Source organism: Amblyraja radiata, chromosome 6, assembly GCF_010909765.2.
Source record: "Amblyraja radiata isolate CabotCenter1 chromosome 6, sAmbRad1.1.pri, whole genome shotgun sequence".
Classification (NCBI taxonomy): domain Eukaryota; kingdom Metazoa; phylum Chordata; class Chondrichthyes; order Rajiformes; family Rajidae; genus Amblyraja; species Amblyraja radiata.
The window spans coordinates 68,996,480-69,020,187 of record NC_045961.1 but is presented as its reverse complement, the minus strand read 5'-3'; positions in this window follow the sequence as shown (position 1 = coordinate 69,020,187).

Below are 23,708 nucleotides of genomic sequence, written 5' to 3'. Positions count from 1 at the left end.
AAGATTATAAAGCCAATAATAACCTGACCTTTTACTTAACTGCAGCACCATGGTTTTCTGGTTACATTGTAATACAGGCAACGAAGAAACTCTAAGACATGACAGGGAAATATTCTAACAGATTTTCCTACCTTTCAGTTGCTTGCATATTGAAAGGGCTCTTTGCAAATGTCACAGTTTTGTACACTCGACCTGCACTTTGAAGGTGATAGGTGCCACTTGTGACGTACTATCCAATGTTCTTATTGTTGCTGCCTCTATCACTTAATTTGGCAGTGTATCCAATGGGTAGGCCGTCCTATGCATGCATGTCAGAAGACTGCTGAAACAGATGTTGTTGAGAGCTCTATGCCTACAGCACATCATGTTGCTTGCTGTTTACAGCAAAATAAACATGAATGAGTCTGTGCAGTGCACATTAGAATTGAGCAAATTACCACTAATTTATCAGAAGGACTACATTTCCTCAACTCCCATGGCCAAACTGCCAGAAACCCAGAGTGCCACCATGTCCAGTAGCTCCTCCTCTGCTTCTGTTAATGAAAGTTGACTGAAGGGTCTCTTCTGGCTGCTCCCCTGATAGACACATAGAATCAAGGAAATAATTAAATTCATGTCACACGATGAAGATATTCAACCATCATGTTCCTGCTGTCCAACAAAAGATAACTATTAGGTAAATTGCATTCTGCAGCTGTTGGTCCACAGTTCTGTATATTAAGGCACTAAGTGCTTATCCAGGTTTAATATGTGATGAGGGATTCAGGGTCCACGACCTCTTCAAACAGTTAATTTCAGGTCACCTTAACTCACTGATTGTTCCCTTAATTCTTCCTGTTCACTCTTCCTGCAAAGGAAGATAAAGGTGATCGATAGGAGAGCACCTTGGCATGCATTAAATGGATGGATTAAGAGGGAGTGTCATGGCACAGCAGAAAGCTGAGCGTGGGTATCAGTTGATGGATGGACCGAGATGTGAAGAATTGGTCATAAAACAAATAGACCTGCAATGTTAGTGTGATGTCTGATTACCTGCAGGTGGCTTGAGAAGTAAGTATAAGCATCTTGGAATGATACTCACAGAAGGGTATTACTGGCTCTGTTATTGTCCTCACCTTTCATATTCAATTTAGGTATTTTCAGCTTTGAATCTGTGAATGTTACATAATCTCCTGCAGTTGATCTAATGGCCAACCTCCCTCCCATCATATCACCAGCAATGGCTGCCTCGCCAGCAGTCTGTCACGTCCCTTCTCTGTTTTTATTATTTAATTATGTTTTAAATGTGTGTTTTAATGTTTCTGGGTTAATTTATGTGGGGGGATGGGAGGGGAATAGGGGGAAACTCTTTTCAGTCACTCACCTCGACGGAGATATGAATTTCTCAGAGTCTCATCTCCGCCCCCCCAACCCCCCCCCCCCCCCCGCGGCCTAACAGCGCAGACTTTAACAATGCGGAGCTGCGATCCTTTGCCGAGGATCGCCAGAAGAAGTGCTCCGACCATGGGGCCTTTGGACATTTAACAACGTGTAGCCAACGTCTCCGGTGAGAAGTGGCCGACTCGGGAATTCCATGCCGAGTGTTCCGATCTGTCCTGACATCAAAGTTTCCATCATCCCAACAAGAGGGCCTGAAAATCAGACCTTCTGCAGCGGCGAACTGTGGAGGGTTCAAAGGCCCCAACCATGGGTGAACAAAGGAGGAAGATGACTGAACGTTATTGCCTTCCATCACAGTGAGGAATGTTGATTCCACTGTGGTGGATGTTAATGTTACATTTTATTTTATGTGTGTATTGTATTCTTTTCATTTAGTATGTCTGTATGGTAACTCAAATTTCACTGTATCTTAATTGGTTAAGTGACAATAAATGCGAACTTGAACTTGAACTTGGTCTCTTCAGCAAGCACTTCGTATGCCAGTAAGCAGAACTGTCTCCCTGCAGGTCGTATACCATATAACCATATAACCATATAACAATTACAGCAGGGAAACAGGCCATCTCGACCCTTCTAGTCCGTGCCGAACACATAATCTCCCCTAGTCCCATATACCTGCGCTCAGACCATAACCCTCCATTTCTTTCCCATCCATATAACTATCCAATTTATTTTTAAATGATAAAAACGAACCTGCCTCCACCACCTTCACTGGAAGCTCATTCCACACAGCTACCACTCTCTGAGTAAAGAAGTTCCCCCTCATGTTACCCCTAAACTTCAGTCCCTTAATTCTCAAGTCATGTCCCCTTGTTTGAATCTTCCCTACTCTCAGTGGGAAAAGCTTTTCCACGTCAACTCTGTCTATCCCTCTCATCATTTTAAAAACCTCTATCAAGTCCCCCCTTAACCTTCTGCGCTCCAAAGAATAAAGCCCTAACTTGTTCAACCTTTCTCTGTAACTTAGTTGCTGAAACCCAGGCAACATTCTAGTAAATCTCCTCTGTACTCTCTCTATTTTGTTGACATCCTTCCTATAATTAGGCGACCAAAATTGTACACCATACTCCAGAATTGGCCTCACCAATGCCTTGTACAATTTTAACATTACATCCCAACTTCTATACTCAATGCTCTGATTTATAAAGGCCAGCACACCAAAAGCTTTCTTTACCAACCTATCTACATGAGATTCCACTTTCAGGGAACTGTGCACAGTTATTCCCAGATCCCTCTGTTCACCTACATTCTTCAATTCCCTACCATTTACCATGTACGTCCTATTTTGATTTGTCCTGCCAAGATGTAGCACCTCACACTTATCAGCATTAAACTCCATCTGCCATCTTTCAGCCCACTCTTCCAACTGGCATAAATCTCTCTGTAGATTTTGAAACTCTACTTCATTACCCGCAACCCCACCTATCTTAGTATCATCTGCATACTTACTAATCCAATTTACCACACCTTCGTCCAGATCATTGATATACATGACAAACAACAGTGGACCCAACACAGATCCCTGTGGCACCCCACTCGTCACTGGCCTCCAACCTGACAAACAACCATCCACCATTACTCTCTGGCATCTCCCATTCAGCCACTGTTGAATCCATCTTGCTACTCCACCATTAATACCCAACCATTGAACCTTCTTAACCAACCTTCCATGAGGAACCTTGTCAAAGGCCTCAGTCCACATCTGGGGGTGGAGCTGTCTTTGCACCTTTCGGCTTCTTTACAATTCATATTTTGGCTGTCTCATCCGAACATCCGTCAGATGAGCTTGTTTGGATGTTCTTTTAAATGCTTACATTGAAAATGTCTCATTAGTTATCAACATGCTCACTCATACAAATTCACAAATGGAAAGCTCATGCTGGCTTGAAAAATTAATGACTGACTGGTTGCTTTTCCAGATTTGAAACCAAATATTTGATGCTCCTGTCCCAGATCATTATCAACTTAGTATCCAATGCTGTTTTGTTTTAATTAAACTCTATAAATCATTAATGTAACATGTGTACAACAGTGACTGAACCATTTCCAAACTTTTGCCATTCTGAGTTGCAATCCATTACCACTACCATCATCACCATTTTCATGCATTGAACCACCCTTTCATCCTCTTGCCCTTTTTGTGTCTTATTTCATCTTTATTATGTTGTACCAATTGAAGTCTTTGTATTCTGTGTTATCCTGCCCTACTATGCTGTATTTCCATAAACCATACTTACTGCCTTACCTTCAATTTATCCATGAACATTTATTTTTTCAATATTGTTTTTCATGAAATACATATATTTTTCCTGGACACTCTTAAATACCATTGCTTACTTGTTCATATCATTGTGCTACATAACATCCCTTGTATGATTCTCTCCTCAAAATAATCGCCTGTTTCAAACCTATTGCCCTGTTCTCTGATGTGTCTTCTAATTACCACCTTAAACTATATTATAGTTACCGTTATCTTGGTATTTCCCCAGATTTATCTTTTCTACCCATTCCATTTATTTTTAAATTAAGAGATGCAAGAAGAATTTTTCTCTTGTTAAGCTTCTTGGCTGTGAAAGACGTCTTCTGCACGCATTAACAATCTTCTTTTTACATAATCTTTCTTCCTTATCTGGTAAGTATGGTTCAGAAAAGTTGAAATCTGCATGATTATTATTCCCCATCTTTTATTCCTACTTTCCTAATCAATCTCCATCTCCCCAGCCTCCAAGTCAATGCACAATCAATGAGTTTGATCCCTTCGTTTGAACCTCAAGAGGTTCAAATGATAACAAATAAATTGTATTGTATTGATAATAATAATAAACTTTATTACGGACTCAAGGTCCAGACAAGGGGCAACATTACATTAAAAATGCATTGCATATCAAATATCATAAATATATATAAAATCATGGTATATCACATAAAAACATCATAATTTATATTTAACAAAAACCCACAATACTTAAGTTAAAAATCCAGATTAAAAGATGATCAATGTCCTACAACGAGACAACGATACCAGTGTCTCCACAACTGGGATTCGTAGCGTGTAGTGCTAACCCTTATGTTTGTCAAGACCACAATAAGCACATTTTTAGAGTCATTTATCCTGCAAATGAATTTATACATGTGGTGACTTAGGATAGCTTCTAAAGTACTGACTCCTGCAGCCACAAACATATTACTGGCACTACACCATCTAGGTTGCCTTAGCAGTGTTCTCATGGCATCGTTATATGCCACCTTTAGTCTCTGCATACTTGTCTTTAAATAGTTCGACCACAGGTGCGCAGTGTAGAGGGGTGTGCAGTATGCTCTAAATAGCGACATCTTCACCAATTCTGCACACGCACCAAATTTACGCAAGAGGATATTTGCCTGTACATACAGCATGCGTCGTTGCCTATAAATATCCTCATCATCTGTCATTTGTTCTGTAATAATATGCCCTAGATATTTTATCTTATTACAGACACTAAGATTGTTGTCAGACAATTTAAAAACAGGTTATTTTAGGCATTTATCCTCTTTGGTTCTACAGACCATAACAGCACTCTTACTAGCATTATATTTAATGTCATGTTCCACACCATACACGGAACATATAATAAGGAGCTGCTGGAGACCAGCGCTAGATGGACTAAAGACAACAAGATCATCTGAATACATAATATGGTTCACTAAAATATTACCAATCACGCACCCAGTATTACAGGCTTTCAATTGTTTAGACAGATCATCAATATATAGATTAAAAAGGACTGGGGACAAAATCCCCCCTTGTCTAACACCATTGCTAACCCCAAATGGGGCTGAGACCCTATTGCCCCATTTTATTTGCATAGTCTGGTGGGCATACCAGTAGGCCAGAATTCTAACAATGTATTCAGGTACCCCTCTTTGACTCATTTTACCAAACAGCTTTCTGTGATTAACACGGTCAAAGGCTTTGGAAGCATCAATAAAGCACATAAGGATTGAAGAGTTTTTGCCTCTATATTTGTTTACAATCTCCTTTAGGGCATATATGCATGTCAGTGCCATGTTTAGCTTTAAAGCCAAACTGGTTATCTGTGGAGTATGCTGGCTAAAGCTATGGGCCTGTAATTATCTAGGCTGCCTACTTTACCAGCTTTGTCCTTAATGACCGGCACTAACAGGACAGACAACATTGAGTCTGGTAACAAGCCATGAATCATAAAGCCAGTAAAACAAATAGCTAGGAGAGGAGCTATCCTCATACTCGCATACTTAAGATGTTCAGCAGATATGATCCAAGCCACTTGCTTTGTTGTTGGACAGCTTGTTCATGGCATGATACACCTCATGTGACATAATCACCATCGAGTCATTACTCTCAATATTTTCCACCCTATACAAGTCACCTTGGACACAGTTGAATAAAGTGCTATAATGTTGTCGCCATAACCCCGCGATATTAGCTGTTCCGGAGATTCCAACTACAGTACATGGTAGAGATGTTTTGCAACTGCTAAGAGCTCTCACTTCCTTCCAAAAATCAGTAGCATTGTTACTTAGCAGCTTCTTAGCCATGGAATCAGCCCTCATAGCTTGCTCATTTTTACAGATGAAGCGAACAGCATACTTATACCTTGCATTAGTGAGCTTCTTGTGCTCAAACACAGGCCCCTGTCTGGGTCTACCTGCCATAGCCCATGATTTGGTGTATTGTTTTGTATTGTATTATTATCATTTATTCTGTTCTTGTGAATTATATTTCTGTTTAATAAATAACAGAATTATTTTATATGGAATGGGTTGCTATTCTTTGCCTCAGAGGGTGGTGGAGGTCGGTTCTCTGGATGCTCTTAAAGATAGCAGTCAGGGGATATGGGGAGAAGGCAGGAATGGGGTACTGATTGTGGATGATCAGCTATGTACACATTGAATGGCGGTGCTGGCTCGAAGGGCCAAATGGCCTACACCCCACTTATTGTCTATTGCCTATTATAATGTCATTGTTATTAAGTACCATTACAATATTTATCATTTTCTTTTAAAAATATATTGTGGAAGAAATGTTTTTGTCTAATTGGGATGTAGCAAGAGTATCAGACTCAGTGGGGAAAGAAACATTAGTTGGTAATGCTGGTGTCCAAGTACGTACTCCCTCCCCATGATACAGTTTTATTTCTTAGTGCTCTTTTCTCTGCAGTCATCTCTATGTAATTCCTACTATACACAGTATCTTGCAACATATTATTAGCTCCAGTTCCATCATTTCACAGCATCAGTCTGAGAAAGGGTCCCGACCCGATATGTCACTTTTCCATGTTGTCCAGAGATGGTACCTGACCTGCTGAGTTACTCCAGCTCTTAGTGTATTTCTTTCATTACTACACTAGCTGCTTAGCAATACAAATTAAATTATTTCCCATAGCTATGTCCCATACTTTTCCTTTAATAGATGTGTAACAATTTTTACCCTCTGGCCATCGAGTGGTGGCGCCATTGAGTGTGGCTGCCTAGACTGCAGCTGTCTGCCCTTTCATTCTTTTTGTTATTTTTAGTATGTTTTAAAGTTTGTTTCTGGAGATCTTTTAGTCTTTTTTATGTGGGGGGAGGGGGTGAGAGGGGGAAACTGTGTTCTTGGTCTCTTCCTGGTCGAGGTTGCGACTATTCTCCGAGCCGCATCTTCTCCCCCCTCCTCGCAGCCTACCACCTAGATTGGAACGGCCTTTCCTACTGGAGACCGGCTAGAGCCTCAGCTTCAGCAGTGGCGGCGCAGCACTGGATTCCATCGCGGACTGAGCGATGCCTTACCAGGGTCACCATGTTGGAGCTCTGGAGTGCTGGGACTGCCGACTTTGACACCGTGGAGTCTGTGGTCCCCCTCTGACTTTCCAGCCGTGGGCGGCGCTGACGTTGACTTTAACATCACGGAGCCCTGGGATCTCTTGCCGAGGTCGCCAGCATTGAATCTCCACCCTGCTCAGCCTGTAGACTTCAGAAGCCGCTGTCTCCGGTAGGAAGCAGTCGATCTGGAGGCACCGGGCCGCTGAGAGTGTTTGAGGGCCTGAAACATTGGGCCAGTAGTGGCGACTTCAATAGGCCCCAACTACGGGTGAACTGAGGAACAGGACTGAACTTTGGTGCCTTCCCTCACAGTGATAAACATTGATTCCGCTGTGGGGGGATGTTTTTTATATTTTATGTTAATTTCTAAAGTGTTGCGTTTATCTTATTTGTGTGCTGCATGGTAACTCAAATTTCACTGCACCAATTGGTGTATGTGACAATAAATGTCTGTTGTCCTTGATCGTTGTCCTTTATATCCTCCTGAGCAGAATGCTTTGCTTTCCCATTTTATTTTTTTATGACTATGTTGTTGTAGATGTCTGCCTTTGCCAACTTCCTGTCTGCCTTTTCCACTGGGACACATGCCTCATCAGGGGGAACATGTCCTATTAACGCAGCTGCTCCGTCTCAGTTTTAGTGTCCATTTCTTAATAAGGGAAACTCTTTTTCCAATGGAAACCTTTATCTGTGCTTATCAACTGGATAGCAGAATAAGCTAAGGTTTCCCATGGTAAAATATCAAGATACACGTCTCTTCAGTCTCACCACATTTTACATTCTGTTGGACTTTGGAAGATGACTAACATCAATGAAAGAAAAAAAACTGACAAAATGGTACATGGAGATTGTAATCATAATTCTTTAATTAAATGAACAGAACATTATTATGCTTAAAGGCTGCATTTCCGCATGTACTCCCACCTCTTTTACACAAATACTTGATTCGCTATTAAATGCAAATAGCAATATTAATAAAAGCTTTACTTGGATTCATCATTTTACATTCACAGGAAATTGCTTTAGGATGAAATTGTATGAAGCATTAATCATTTCTCAGTGAAATATGCAAAACGCTGTATTGCATAGGCCTACATTCAAAATGGCATGATCTTTTTTTTAAAATGGCATTCACTAAGAGCAATCACCTTCAAACAAAATTCTTCAGGGCATGCATGGTGACACCTAAAATGTCATGGGAATTATGCGCAACTACAAATCAACCTGTAAATAAGAACCTTGATATCAGTCCACAATCTCACAGCACCTGACCGTGTGAGAGGTGTTGGCTGTATTTTATCACAAACTATTACTTTGTCAGGCCATTTCATTTCAGCAGAGAATAAGCCACAGGAACAGTGAAGAAGAGAAAGATGGTGGGTTGTATGCTTGTACGCATGTGCATATGCAAGTGTATGTGAGTATGAGAGAGAGAGATTTTTGATCTGCAATGTTAACTATATGACTAACTCACAGATGCTGCTTTACCCACTGAGTACTCCTGGGATTTTCATTTCAACTTTCCAGCACTTGCTCATTTATTTGTTTTTCAATGGTTCAAAGATCAGGAAAATCTAAGTTCTCAGCTCAAGTGCCCATTGCTTCCTTTGGTATTTCATACCCCTACAGACCTCTGTTACAAACATCATTCAAGAGATGGATGCTGAAACAACATGTTTGGTGGTTAGAATTTTATGGGATATAAGAGTACTCTCGGGCCTCCTAAATTACATTTAGTGTATACATAAATGCATCAACTTAGTAAATGTGTTCACATTGGGATACTGAATGTTGCCCAGAAGTATCAGAGTTGGCAGATCGTTATATCAATCAGCAAACAACAATGATTTAACACAATGGTGCCAGCTTATATCTTGCCACTCCAGCTAAAAACATTTAGCTGGTGTTCATAACCAAACTCTTTAAACTGTTGGAACGACACCCTGGTAACACACCGCCCTTACCTTCCCCTAGACCCCACCAACTATCCTATTCAAAGGAATCATTGTTATTTGGAGGTCAGTTATTAGTTAGCTTCAGTTTAGTTTATTGTCATATGTACCATGGTATAGTGAAAAGCTTTTTATTGCCTGAATGGGAGAGGGGAGTAGAGGGAGTGGCCTGGGTTTGACTCGCCCTTGATTATGCTGCTGGCCTTGCCGAGGCAGCATAGTTAATTTTTCTTCAGGGTGATTTTATTCCGAAAGTCAATGGTGCTTCAGACTGTGGTGTCAAATGAGAAAAGGTTATGGGTGTGGTGTGATTAAGTACTTTGTGTTGATTTCAAACCTCTCGAAGATACTGACACATTATTATGGTATCTCCTTGGGAACGCAACTTGACTGGAAAATGCTATAACAAACAGAAGGGCAGTTGATGATTGACAAGGACTCATGCCGTTACGAGAGATTCCAAATGACAACTCGCACAGCTGTACAACGTGCAATCAATGAATGCCATGTTGCTGCACAAAATGAGATGCAGTGCAACATTGATGTACTGAAACAATGCCCTCTTTATTTAGCACTTTAACAAACACAGTAGCATCCAGAAGTATGGGTGCAAGTTGTAGAAAATCATGAGAGGACAATACTTGGCCCTTCAAGTGTAGAGTGAACAGCTGAGGAGCAGGTGTAATAGAATGTGAAAAGGATGAGGATGAGGTATACGTCAATTTCAGGGGTCCTTGTCTGTTCAGGTAGCCCACAGGGAAGCATCTGAGTGAACTAAGTGTCATTGGAACCAAACGTCCTCATCATGTCTCAGCATCAGGGACAGAAATCAAGGATAAATATTTCAAATCAAACTAAATGAAAATTGGACAATGTTTTCAACAAACAGGAGGGGAGTGACAGGGAGTGAACTGCTATCTGCTGAACTACTACCTACCCCTTTGATGACCCTCAGACTATTCTTGATTGGAACTTGCTGACTTTATCTTGCATTAAATGTTATTCCCTTATCATGTATCTATGCACTGTAAATGGATCGATTGTAATCATGTATTGTCTTTCTTCTGACTGGTTAGCATGCAACAACAGCTTTTCACTTATATGTGACAATAAACTAAATAGAAACTGAAACTGAGTGGTGGGGAAGGGAGGATACATGTTGCCTTGCTGAGTGAAGAGACTAGGTCCTTGATCCATGAAATCACTACCACCCTCCTTTTAAAGGGAAATATGCTGGACTGTAATTACATATGCTGAATCTGTAATTCTGCTCCTATTCTCACCCCGTTAGTCTGGTTCAGTAAAACAACCCCAACAAACCAATCATGAATAAAGATCATACAATACATTAATTGACAGTTCCCTAACCCAATCACAAAATATCCCATTACATTGTTTCTTCAGGAAGTTCCTAATGGAAGACAGTTCCCCTAAGTAAAGAAACATTTTACCAGATAATATAAACAATTTGGGCAAGGCCCCTCACCTTGACCAATCACAAATAACAGCGCAAAGACCATGCATCATGCATTTGCAGCAGGACTCAGCTCATTCCGCTTAACCCTCATACATATTATCAAAAGGACATCTGGACATTACCCTGTACTTAACCCTCCCAGGATCCAGACATTCTGGGACTATGATCCTCATAGTCTTTGCAGCCTGAAAAAAGATGCCAAGCAGGTTTTGCAAAGGCAGAAATCCTCCATTTTGTCAGACACTAAAAAGACCAATATTATCAAATCCAGAGTTTCAGCTGAGTGTGTTAGTTGCAAGGGGATGCTTTTACAACTCCAATTCATTGCCTTAATCATGTATATTGCCTGATGATACATACCTCTTATAAAGAGAAAAAATCCTCACTTTCCACCCAGAAAATGTCCCTCATACTCATCACTCCTTCCTCATCCTTCTAAAGAAAACAAGTCCAACAAGATGGAAACATAGAAAATATGTGCAGGAGTAGGCCATTCGGCCTCTTAAGCCAGCACCGCCAATCAATATAATCATCCAAAATCAGTATCCCGTTCCTGCTTTTTCCACATATGCCTTGATTCCATTAGCCCTAACTCTCCCTTGAAAACATCCAGTGAATTGGCCTCCACTGCCTTCTGTATAGAGAATACCATTATATAACATATAACAATTACAGCACGGAAACAGGCCATCTCGACTCTTCTAGTCCGTGCCGAAAACTTATTCTCACCTAGTCCCATCTACCTGCACTCAGACCATAACCCTCCATTCCTTTCCCATCCATATACCTATCCAATTAATTTTTAAATGATAAAATCGAACCTGCCTCCACCACTTCCACTGGAAGCTCATTCCACACAGCTACCACTCTCTGAGTAAAGAAGTTCCCCCTCATGTTACCCCTAAATTTATTTCCCTTAATTCACAAATCATGTTTAAATCTTCCCTACTCTCAATCGAAAAAGCTTATCCACGTCAACTCTGTCTATCCCTCTTAAAGACCTCTATCAAGTCGCCCTGAACCTTCTGCGCTCCAAAGAATAAAGACCTAACTTGTTCAAACCTTTCTCTGTAACTTAGTTGCTGAAACCCAGCAACATTCTAGTAAATCTCCTCTGTACTCTCTCTATTTTGTTGACATCTTTCCTATAATTTGGCGACCAAAATTGTACACCATACTCCAGAATTGACCTCACCAATGCCTTGTACAATTTTAACATTACATCCCAACTTCTATACTCAATGCTCTGATTTAGAAAGGCCAGCACACCAAAAGCTTTCTTTACCACCCTATCTACATGAGATTCCACCTTCAGGGAACTATGCACAGTTAATCCTAGATCCGTCTGTTCAACTGCATTCCTCAATTCGCTACCATTTACCATGTACGTTATATTTTGATTTGTCCTGCCAAGATGTAGCACCTTACACTTATCAGCATTAAACTCCAGCTGCCATATTTCAGTCCACTCTTCCAAATGGCAGAGAATTCCACCTCTTAGCTGGAATGCTCCATCCTAGCCATTTCCTGTGTTTCTCATTTGAACTCTTTCTTTTGTCATCATATCCTTTCTACAGTGTTACATTTAGAAATCATCTAACTTATCATGTTATTTAGTTGTGTCATAAACTTCTTGGCCTCATATTCTGTACCCCACCTAATGAAGACAAGTGCTCTCATGCTTTCCTAGCCAGATTATCTACCTGTATTGCTGCCTTCAGAGATCCTTAGACATGTAAACTTGAGTTCCTCTGCTCTTCAGTAAGTCCTTAGAATCTAATTATTGTGTATCACTTGCCTGATTTACCCTCCTGAAATACATCACTTCATATTTTTTAGGATTACAGTTTACTTGCCATTTCTCTGCCCATTTTACCAATCTATCAATACCATTGTGCAGCCAAAGATTACCCTCCTTAGTATCAACAATATTGCATTTTATTGTATCATCTGCAAATATAATCAGCATATTTCCTGCAGACATGGCCAGGTAATTAACATATATTATAAAGAACAATGATCCCAATATTGTTCCCACTGTTACACCATAGGTCACAGGCTTACTGACACAGAAACGGCCTTCGGCCATCAATCTCTGCCTCTTGTTTTCAAGTCAACTTTGAATCAAATTTGACAAATTACCCTGTATGTCATGGTTTCTCATAGAATGGACAGTTCTCTCATTTGGCACCTTGACCAAGGCCTTAATAAAGTCCATGTAATTACATCAATGGCCTCCCCTCATCGCCCCAGTTCACCTCGACGCTGCAGTTGGACTGCTGGACCGCGGGAGAAGAACAAAGGGAAGAGATAAGACTTTGCTTTCCATTACACTGAGGAGATCTTGGAGATCCACTGTGATGGATGTTTATGTAAATTGTGTTAAGTGTGGGTCTTGGGGTTTATTTGTAATGTAAGACTGTAGAAAATGCAATTTTGTTCAAACCAAGTTGTTTGAATGACAATAAAAGGCATTCTATTCTATTCTATTCTATTCTATTCTATACAATCCCTTCACAGACAGCACCCGCAGCCGGGTTCGAACCTAGGTCTCTGGCACTGTGAGGCAGCAGCTCTACTGCAATGCCACGATTCTGCCATACAAGGATAGATAAATTAGAGGTAGATAAAACTAGAGAATATTGGCTTAAAGTAAGGGAGCAACGATTTAGTGGGGATATGATGGGAATCATCTTCTCCCAGTAGAGGAATGCATTGTCTAAGAAATTGATTGAAGCTGGGTCACTGAGAGCATTTAAGAACTGTCTAGAAAAAAACAATCAAATCTTTTTGCATTAAAGGCTGGATCCAAGAGCTGGGAAATGGAACTAATGCAGATGGGCGAATGCGTTAGGCTGAATACTGTACAATTCTATAACTATGATGTACTTTCATCATCAGGTAGAAGGTACAGGAGCCTGAAGACTGCAACGACCAGGTTCAGGAATAGCTACTTCCCCACAGCCATCAGGCTATTAAACCTGGCTCGGACAAAACTCTGAACATTAATAACCCATTATCTGTCATTTTGCACTTTATCAGTTTATTTATTCATGTGTTTTGTAGTCAATGCCTATTATGTTCTGTGTGCTGAAGCAAAGCAAGAGTTTCATTGTCCTATCAGGGACACATGACAATAAACTTGAACTTGAAATTGAACTTGATCACTAATTTCTTATTATCTCTCTACCACTCACCCAGTTTGCAATTTCTGAGCAATTGAAAGAGAAACACAGAATGTTGTACTGGAAGTATTGTGTAAAATAAAAGGGTCCTGGTATCACCAGTAGCTTGTAAATCAGTAAGGATTGTCCAATGTTAGAAGGACAATTAGATATGAGCATATAGTTACCTCAGACTAACCTGAATTCACCCCAGTTAGCTTCTGCCTTGTCCATATATTCATCACTTTGATCGTCAAAGAAGAGTTGTTACATTTAATCTGTCTGGTCAATACGACTGACATGTCTGTAAAGGCTGCAGTGTCTACAAGCTGTGTGTTTGTGTATGAACCCTGCAATAATAACAAGTGACAATGCAGCTGGGCATATGATACTTAAGCATAAGTTATGAATATTAGACATGGTTGCTTGTTAATTGTTGGGAATGCAGAGAAACAAATGGTTGCGGGTACTATGGTTGGGGCACTTGATAAAATATCTGAAGATGCACTCATGAACGTTAACCATATGCAAGAAGGCATTAAACCTCCTTCAGATTTGCAGCCACATTTTCAGGACTGACTAAAGGGCCAGTCCCACTTGCATGCGATTGCGTGCGTTTGGAAGCGGAATTCACGCGAAGTTCGCTCTAAGTACGTGCTAAGCTTGCGCGTGAAGTCATTTGCGTCACGCTTACCAATCAGCTGGGCAGGAGGCGGGCCAACTGAATTTGGGCGTCGCACGCAATCGGGCGGTGACGTCAACACGCAATGCCATGCTGGGCGGTGACGTCATCGCGCAATACCACGCGCTAGGCGTACGCCGTCAATACGCTGCGTACGCCATCAAGATGCTGCGTACGATGTCAAGACGCTGCAATGCGCCTGCGTTTCGGCCACAGTCAGAATTCCGGAGCCCCGCGCGTTTTCGGGACCAGCCCCGCACAACTCCGCGCTTCTAAGTGGGACCGGCCCCGCTCAGCCATACGGTGCCCGTATGCCTCAAGCGACCACGAGGTCACGTAATTTGCGAGACAAGGTCGCGTAAGTGGGACAGGCCCTTTACTGGCATTGTTATCTGCGCCAACTGTTTTCTGCACGTGTATCTGGGAATCCTCTAGTTTTTGTGAATAAAATGCATTGCTCCTGATTTCCACTTTAATATAGCTTTCATTGCAGCATCTGAAAGTTCTGGAGTCTGATTTCTCCATTGTTATTACATTTTTCATTGTTTTCCATTACTGATGCATTTCCAGAATGAATAATAAAACTCTGCTCCAGTCACATTGCACCTCTTGCTTAGGAAGTACAGATTAGCTTTAATCACACATAGCTTATTTTAAATTGTACCATCCATTTATGAACATAAACCCGCTGTTGACATATCCAGTCAATTGCCAGTGTGTTAATACTGAACTAATTGCTAAAGCCATGACAATGAACAAGAATAACAAAGCTGACATGCTTTGTAATCTACAAGCATGGGTTAATCCTACATTTATTCATGAAGACTATTGGATTTAGCTCCATTATCCAATATGTGAGATGAACATTTATAATGCCGAAACTAATATGTTATACTGATATTACAATTGTGCTAAATAGCAAAGTTATATTTTAACTAATTTCAATGCATATTAACAGGATTAGAATTGGTTTTCAAGATCAAGATTGCTTTGTTATGATTTTGTATTTTCAGTTGACATGACATCAGTTGTTCAAATTCCATCTGCCTAAATGCTTTCAGTTAATAAAATGGAAGGTAGCTTCCCAATTTCTTTATTAATGGAGATGAATGAGAATGTCATTATACGCACTACAAAACCATGGTAATTACTGTTGCTGTCAGATCTCTGTGTAGATCATCGACCACAATGACTCCATCATCATTGAAAATGCTGTTGTCAGAAAATGGTTATTAGCTTTCATTGCTGTAACTGTCTAAATGTGTGAAAAATAATCACTGCATATCTGAAAATTATTAAAACAATATTTATTGAGGCATTACTAACTGGAACATCACATTTGTGCATTCTGTTATTAAGGTAAGGAATTAAGAATGATGAGGGAATCATCATGTCATTTGTGCAACAAATAGATTGTTGATTTTTTTTGGCCCTTGAGAGTACTAAGTAGTTTATTTCTTATATTATATATTCAAACAAAACATCCTGTCCAATTCATCAAGAATTTCCTTCCCTCCTCCTTAAGTATATTTTGAGGAGGAATATAAATTAACTGGACAGGGGCTAGGATAGGAGTGAAGAACTACTGTAGCCTATGAGTTTACTATAGAGTTTACTCACAGGCAGGTTAAAAATACATTTATCTGAGAAGTCTGAGAAGACAATAATATTATGAAACAGGGTAGTATCCAAATTCTGATTGAAGCAGCATGATCAATCAATTTGCCTCAACTTTATTCACGTCTGGCATGTATGATTTATATTTGGTCATGGGTATGCAAGCAAACACTTCTCAAAAAATATTAAAGTTTGTTAAATTCTTAGCTATCCCACTTAGTGCATACCTTATGCAATGGGCTTATTATTTCATTTAATTAATGCCTCAATAAAATGAAAGCTGCGCTTTCAATATGACATTCTTCTGTGGATTATGCTTTCCAAATGTTACTTTGCAGAATTTTTTGAAAAAGTCCACGAATAAATTTGCAATATAGTTTAATTATCAAGCTAAAGCTATTAGAAAATATGTTGAAGTTGAGAGATGGATAGTAAGATAAATGTATCTTTGGATAGGATGTTTAAGAGCTGAAAATATCTGGAAAAAAAACAAAGTTTCAAGCTAAGACTGATTTCCAATAATAATTCACTTGCAGCAGACTATAATAAGGGAGCTCATGAAATCTGCGAAAATATGACAGAAGTATAAGTGGAAAAGAGGACATTTTTTGAGGGACCACAAATCATTCATAATGGATTAAAAGAGAATAGAGAAGTTCTTTATCTCACAAGTTGAAATAATACATGCAAGAAGAGAAAAGATCAGCTAACAATTATGAAATTATGAAATGCTTAGATGTCTTCACATGAGCAATTATTGAATTATAGCAACAAGGGTATTGATTTTTCACTCAAGGAGGGATAAGAGCAACTTCTTCCAAATTAATAATTCCAGGATGTGAAACTGATTTGTACTAAAGCAGCGAAAATAGTTGAAAAATTAGATCCTATTAAATTAAATTTTCAGGCACGATATTTACCAAAAATAGTCAATTTGTGAATTGTGCAACTCATGCCCCAAAGAATCTGAAATAGCTTGTCATATTTTGCTTAGCAATATGCACAGATCCTTGGTGGCACACATTATACATATTAAGTACCTCTCCATTTAATTCTTCAAAATTCACTGGAGCAAACTCTAACAAGAGGCAAGATAATTATTTTGAGCTTATTCTGACATGAAGTCAGACAGAGTAAGGGTTATATTGCTGGCTTCACAGCTCTAACTCTTTGTTGACCTGCTCTCCCTCCTGTCTATTCTTCTGCAAAGAAACCTGGGTAGTGAAAAACTAGGCAGAATGACCAAGAGGGCTGGACTGTAATTTCTGCATCCAGGAATAACTAATGGAAATTAAATGTATGTTATCTGTGATATGATCAATTAAGTATGACTTAAATTGCAAAGGATGAGAAGGAACAGAAATGAAGAGTCTGTCAAAATGCAGAGACCATGACACGTTAAAAGAAATAATGGATGCAGTTTCCTGTTTTCATGCATAATACATAATTTTAGTTGCCTTTGTTGCTATCTTCCACCCAGCACACTTTCTCATGCTGCATCTCTGAATCTTTCCTTCCATAACTTGATCTCACTATCATCTATCTTGAGAGTAGGTTAGCAAGTTATCTCCATTGCAAGACCACTGACTCATACAGCAACCTTAAGTGCCCTTCCCACACAATTCCATTCTCCTTATTTTTAATAAATGAAGTTCAATTCTACCTGCATAGGCCCAAAACTGCTCACAATATTCCAAATGTGGCCTCACCAGCACCTGATAACGCCACAGTATTACGTCTTATTTTTATATTCTAGTTCCCTTGAAATGAATGCTAGCATTGTATTTGTCTTCCTTACCACCAACTCAACTTGCAAACTAAAGGGCCTGTCCCACTTGGCCGTCAGATGGCGCATGAAGATTTTGTACATCACAAAATCCTGCGACACCGCGCGCAGCCGCGCGTCACTGCCTATGTTATCGCACACCATGCGTGCATAATGCGCACCATGCGTGCATAATGCGCACCATGCGCGCATCACGTGTGTGTCACGTCGCGCGTATCGTGCATCGTGACACATAAATGATGTTGCGTAATTGACGCGCAAATGACAGCCAAGTGGGACAGGCCCTTAGCTTCTCAGGAATCCTGCACCAGCACTCCCAAGTCCCTTTGAACCTCTGATTTCTGAATCCTCTCCCAATTAAGAAAGTAGTCAATGCCTTTAGTTCCTTCTACCAAAGCGCATGGCCGTACACTTGGCTATGGAGTATTCCATTTGCCACGTCATTGCACACTCCCGCAACCTATACAAGTCCTTCTGTTTGCTCCACCTATTTCCGCCTCAAGTATTTTATCTGCCAGGTCATACCGTATACCCACCATAACAAGAGGAGTTGAGTATAGGAGCAAAGAGGTCCTTCTGCAGTTGTACAGGGCCCTGGTGAGACCATAGCTGGAGTATTGTGTGCAGTTTTGGTCTCCTAATTTGAGGAAGGACATTCCTGCTATTAAGGGAGTGCAGCGTAGGTTCACAAGGGATATCCCGGGACTGTCATATGATGAAAGAATGGAGCGACTGGGCTTGTATTCACTGAAATTTAAAAGGATGAGAGGATATCCTATAGAAACATATAAAATTATTAAGGGATTGGACACGCTAGATGCAGGAAACATATTCACGATGTTGGGGAGTGCAGAAAATACTTGAGGCGGAAATAGGTGGAGCAAACAGAAGTCCAGAACCAGGGGCCACAGTTTAAGAATAAGGGGTAGGCCATTTAGAACTGAGACGAGGAAAATCTTTTTCACACAGAGAGTTGTGAATTTGTGGAATTCTCTGCCTCAGAAGGCAGTGGAGACTGATTCACTGGATGCATTCAAATGAGAGATAGATAGAGCTCTTTGGGCGAGCGGAATCAAGGGGTATGGGAAGAAGCAGGAACGGGGTACTGATTGTGGATGATCAGCCATGATCCCATTGAATGGCAGTGCTGGCTCGAAGGGTCGAATGGCCTCCTACTGCACATATTGTCTATGTCATATATATCTATGTATCTTTGCACCACTTCCATATTAAACATTTCCCCTCTCATCTTAACCCTATATCCTCTTTGTTCCACAACCTGGATTGATCCTATCTATTGTAGGGGTTTCGGTTTCCCTTTACTCCACTTCGGGCCCAACTGCCCGAGTTATTCTTTCCCTTGTCGGAGGGTCAAACGGCCACCACTCCACTCGAGCGGTTCCCAAGAGAGAGAATACAACAAAAGGGGTTCCCCTGGGTTCCAGACCTCGGAATTATGGTGGAATATGATAAAATGTTGACTTGACCAGAGTGTGCTGATAAGAGAAAACAGAAACCAAGACGGACTCAAAGCAAGTCTAAAATTTACAGGCTTTATTAAACAATGAGAAATCGAATCTCACCAACACTACATAATACGTGGCTGAACTTATGCTTTACACTAAGACTATGGAAGGAAAATTATAGGGAACTTTACACAATTTAACTTGCAAGTACACCCCCTTTCCCCTTCTTCTCTCAACCTCTATCCTATTTCGGGAACTTCACCAGGTCACCTAGGTACTTACAGCTAGATTGATGCAGGGTCACGAGCCATCCAGCAGAGCAGAAAGAGAGAGAGAGAGTTCTGGCTTGACTCCTGCTTTTATACCCGAGTTTCTCCCTTGAAACCCCCCAGGTGGTCCTCTGGACAAAGGGGTCTTTTGATGATTCCCAGTTTCGATCTGGCATGAAAATAGGCTTCCGATGTTTGCTGATGTCATGATCCCTCAGCCTGATCGTTATCCCATCGCCTAGATGGGCTCCCATTGTCCCGATGGATGGGTCATCCACAATGGTGATATGTTTTGCTGTTGGGCTGTTTATTCCCGTCTGCTGAGGCTCGGTTCCTTCCTTAGTGTTTCCAAGATAATCTCGTTATCTCCGTCTCAGCCTTTCCTGCTCACACCATCCGCATAGAGGTGTAATGCCCAGGCCCACAGACAGGTTTGAAACTGGTTTTTCCTTTGTGGATTGTTTAGTTTTTTCCGTTGCAGCCAGCAAATCTGGTTTTAAAAATGTCCATGTCCTTATCCAAGTTCTTCCATTATTTTGGAGGATTTGCCCCAATAACTTACATGCCCCTACGATACGTCCAGGCTTGCACGGACCGTATTGATTGACAAAGTTAGTGGGCAACTCCTCCAGCCTCAAGAGCTGTAAACACTCCTGGAAAGATGGTGAAATTATGTACCCCGAAAGACCCCTTAATTGCTAAACTAGTCCCTCGAAGCACATTAACTTACACTTTACACCTTTTACTTTAAATCAATCCCACAAACCATACAGTACCCTCACGACCATTCCCTGAAAATGCAGGGGTCACAACATATGTACGAAAACCATTGCAATAGAGTACAGACATTTTACAGTGACGAGGTGTCGTTACAGCGACGTCGGGCGGCTCGATTTACCAGCTGTTGTAATTTGGCCATCCTCCTCCGCTTTTTAAATTTACAATTAATGCAGAGCAAATACACCACAATTATCATCTGGCAGATGATCAGAACATGGGACACGATGCGGACCCATGCTGGAACTATGATCCAGGACTCCAGGTCCCACCAACTTGGAGACTTGATCTCTTCGATCTCCCTGGCGATATCCAGTGTCTTTTGTTCCAGGGAGAAGAAGTGTTTGTGCGACAACTCGACCACAACCAGCAACTCTTTTAATTTTTCCTTCACTGGGGGAATATCATACCCGAAATGGGCCACATAGTTGGATAAGTCAGTTACATTTTCTCGTACCGAGAGGTGAACCGAAGAAGGTTCCTGGATGGGCAATATTCGCTGCTGTGCCACATGTACTTCTGCCCTGGGTTTAAAACAGAAGCTGCTGTGCGGCATCGGGCACCACAGCTGTGATCCGTGCTGATACCGCTGGGCACTTGTGGTGAAACAGTACGTCCCACTGCCTATATACGCCACCTGTGGAGGGACATGGTCTGCCGCCATCGCCTCCATGGGGCAGTTTATAGGCTGTGCCCCAACAGTCCTGAACCCACACTGAGGCCTAGCCTCAGCGCCCATGTGCTGGGGACACAGGATTACCTGTGCTCCCCGGCTCCGACAACCTAAAAGGTCAATGCCTGTCACAGCTTGCTCCTTCACTATGACATAGGGCGGGACCTTCCCGTAGCGAATATGCACCCCACCACAAACAACTCCCACGTTCTCCACTCGGTACAGAGGAGCTGGTCGTGCCGAGGTTCCCATCACCGGGATTCTTACGACCACTTCCATTATAGTGTGATTGGACTTTCCGCAATCCACCGGTACCGGGTAAGCCTCGGAGGCCACGCAAAGCTGACAAGGACTCAAAGTGCTGTTATAAGGGTGTAGCACTGCTAGGTGCTGGTTGCTTATCCAGGAGGGGACCCGACATTGCCTCAGGTCTTTCTGGTTGCTCCTCCCCTCCCCCAACAACCACGCACCATACAGCCCACACACCTCATTCTGTGCAGCCTGATCGGATGCATTCCGGTCCTCTTTAATCAAAGCGTTTATCGTTTTTGCATGTGTCTCGAATTGTGCTATGATTTCTTTTAGATGTAGAGTCATTGCCACCTCTTCGTGCAGCCCCGATCCTACTACCGCATTTTCCTCCCTCAGAACGTTTCGTAACTGGCCCTTCAACTGATTGATCTGCAGGGCCAATTCTACGTTGTCCATGCTATTAATAATGGACATCCCTGTGTTAAATGCTGTAAACCCGTCGTTAACCACCCCTTGTCTTTGCCTACTGGACCCCATAGTGAAATCCCCTCCCCCGCGGTACATCTCTTCTATGTCTATGTCCCCGAAATCCAGGTTGTGGAATTTCTGGAACATGTCTTTTAACAGGGCCTGATATAATAATTCCGTCTCGCGGGGGCACCAGCGGGTAACCGCACTTCAGTCAAATACGATGGACTCCTCTGTGTCCCCGCGACGTGCCACGCACATCCGGAGACACATCATTACCAACTTCCATACGGCGGAGCTACTCATCTGGAAAAAGCATAACACCTCCTTGCCTCCACAAAGCTATCCGCCTAATAATGGCATTCGGGGTTTTGTCTTTGTCTGTTGTGGTCTACTTTTCCACAGCCCATCCCTTCGATGCAGCCGATGTTCCCATACTGTCCGTCCCTGTACTCCCCTGTATCTATACAAAACCCTATATCTAATTACCAAACGCTAACTACGTCTACTCACACACAAACCAATGCTATATACAATGCCACCCGTCTCATAACTGGTCCCCATCATGCTGGGGCCACCCCTCAGGTGGGCCCACCCGTGCAGGCCAGAACTCCTCCTGTCGAGAGGCCTGACTGCCCCTCAACTCCCTTTGCACTACGGGGTTTCGAGATACCCCTACGTTCCCTGTGGAGACTGGGCTCCCTACAGCCGCACTCCGTAGTGCCCTGTTTCGGTCACTCTCCTTCCCGGCCCTCCTGCGGCCGGCCCTAGCCCTAGGTTTAATCAGGGATGGGGACCACCTTACTGGGGGGTTAGCGACCCTGTTACTCCTACGTCTGACCGGGGGTTCCCACACCAGAGGTGATACCTCCATCTCCTCTGCTTCTGCTAGTTCTGCCTCTCTTAGGCAGTCTATGGTACCTGCCTGCGGAGGGCTGGAGTCAGCATTCTTCCCCGCTGCTTCCAGTCCTCGTCCTGGGACACAGCAGGCTACTTCAGGCTGACTACCTGTGGGCTCGCCTGGCTCCCCTACGGTTTCCACATCAACCCGGGTCTGTTCTTGATCCTGTTCCCTGACATGTACCCCTTTCTTACTTTTCCCTGCCCTTGTGGGGTCGAACAATTTACACTGGTTGATGTGGAACCATTTGACTCTACAGGGAAGCTGAATGGCATACACCATGGGACTCGCCTTGTCCACTATGTTGTATGGGCCAGCATACAAGGGTTCAAACACCCCTATGTTGAACAGCATATCTCCTGACCATTACCTGGTCCCCCACTGCCCACTCGCAATGCCTGCGAGGCTCCAGCAGTAGCTTGTTTCTTTGGTGCTGGGCCCCCATGTTTCTGGCTGCCTGCCAGTGAACCTGCCTAAGTTGTTCAAATAGCCTCTTGGCGAACTTGTCCCAGTTCACTTCCCTGAGCTGTCCCTCTGTTAGGGCTGGGACCATAACGTGCATGGGCGTTCTCATTACCCGGCCCATCATAAGTTCTCATTACCCGGCCCGTACTCCTGGACTGGCTGGCCCGAATCCCCATATGGACCAGGGGTAAAACCTCCACCCACCGGTTGGGTGAGTCCCCTGTTTTCTTCCCTATCCTTTCCTTTATTGTCCGGTTCAACCGCTCTACCGGACCTGAGGACTGGGGGTGGTAGGCCACATGCAACTTGGCCTTGATGCCCAGTATTCTAAGGGTGGACTGCATGACCTGTCCCTTGAAATGGCTCCCCTGGTCTGACTCCACGAACTGTGGGAGTCCCCACCTGGTGAACACCTCCCTAACCAGGATTTTTGCCGTACCCATAGCGGTGGCTGCTCTGCAAGGGAAGGCCTCTACCCATTTTGAGAACACCTCCACAA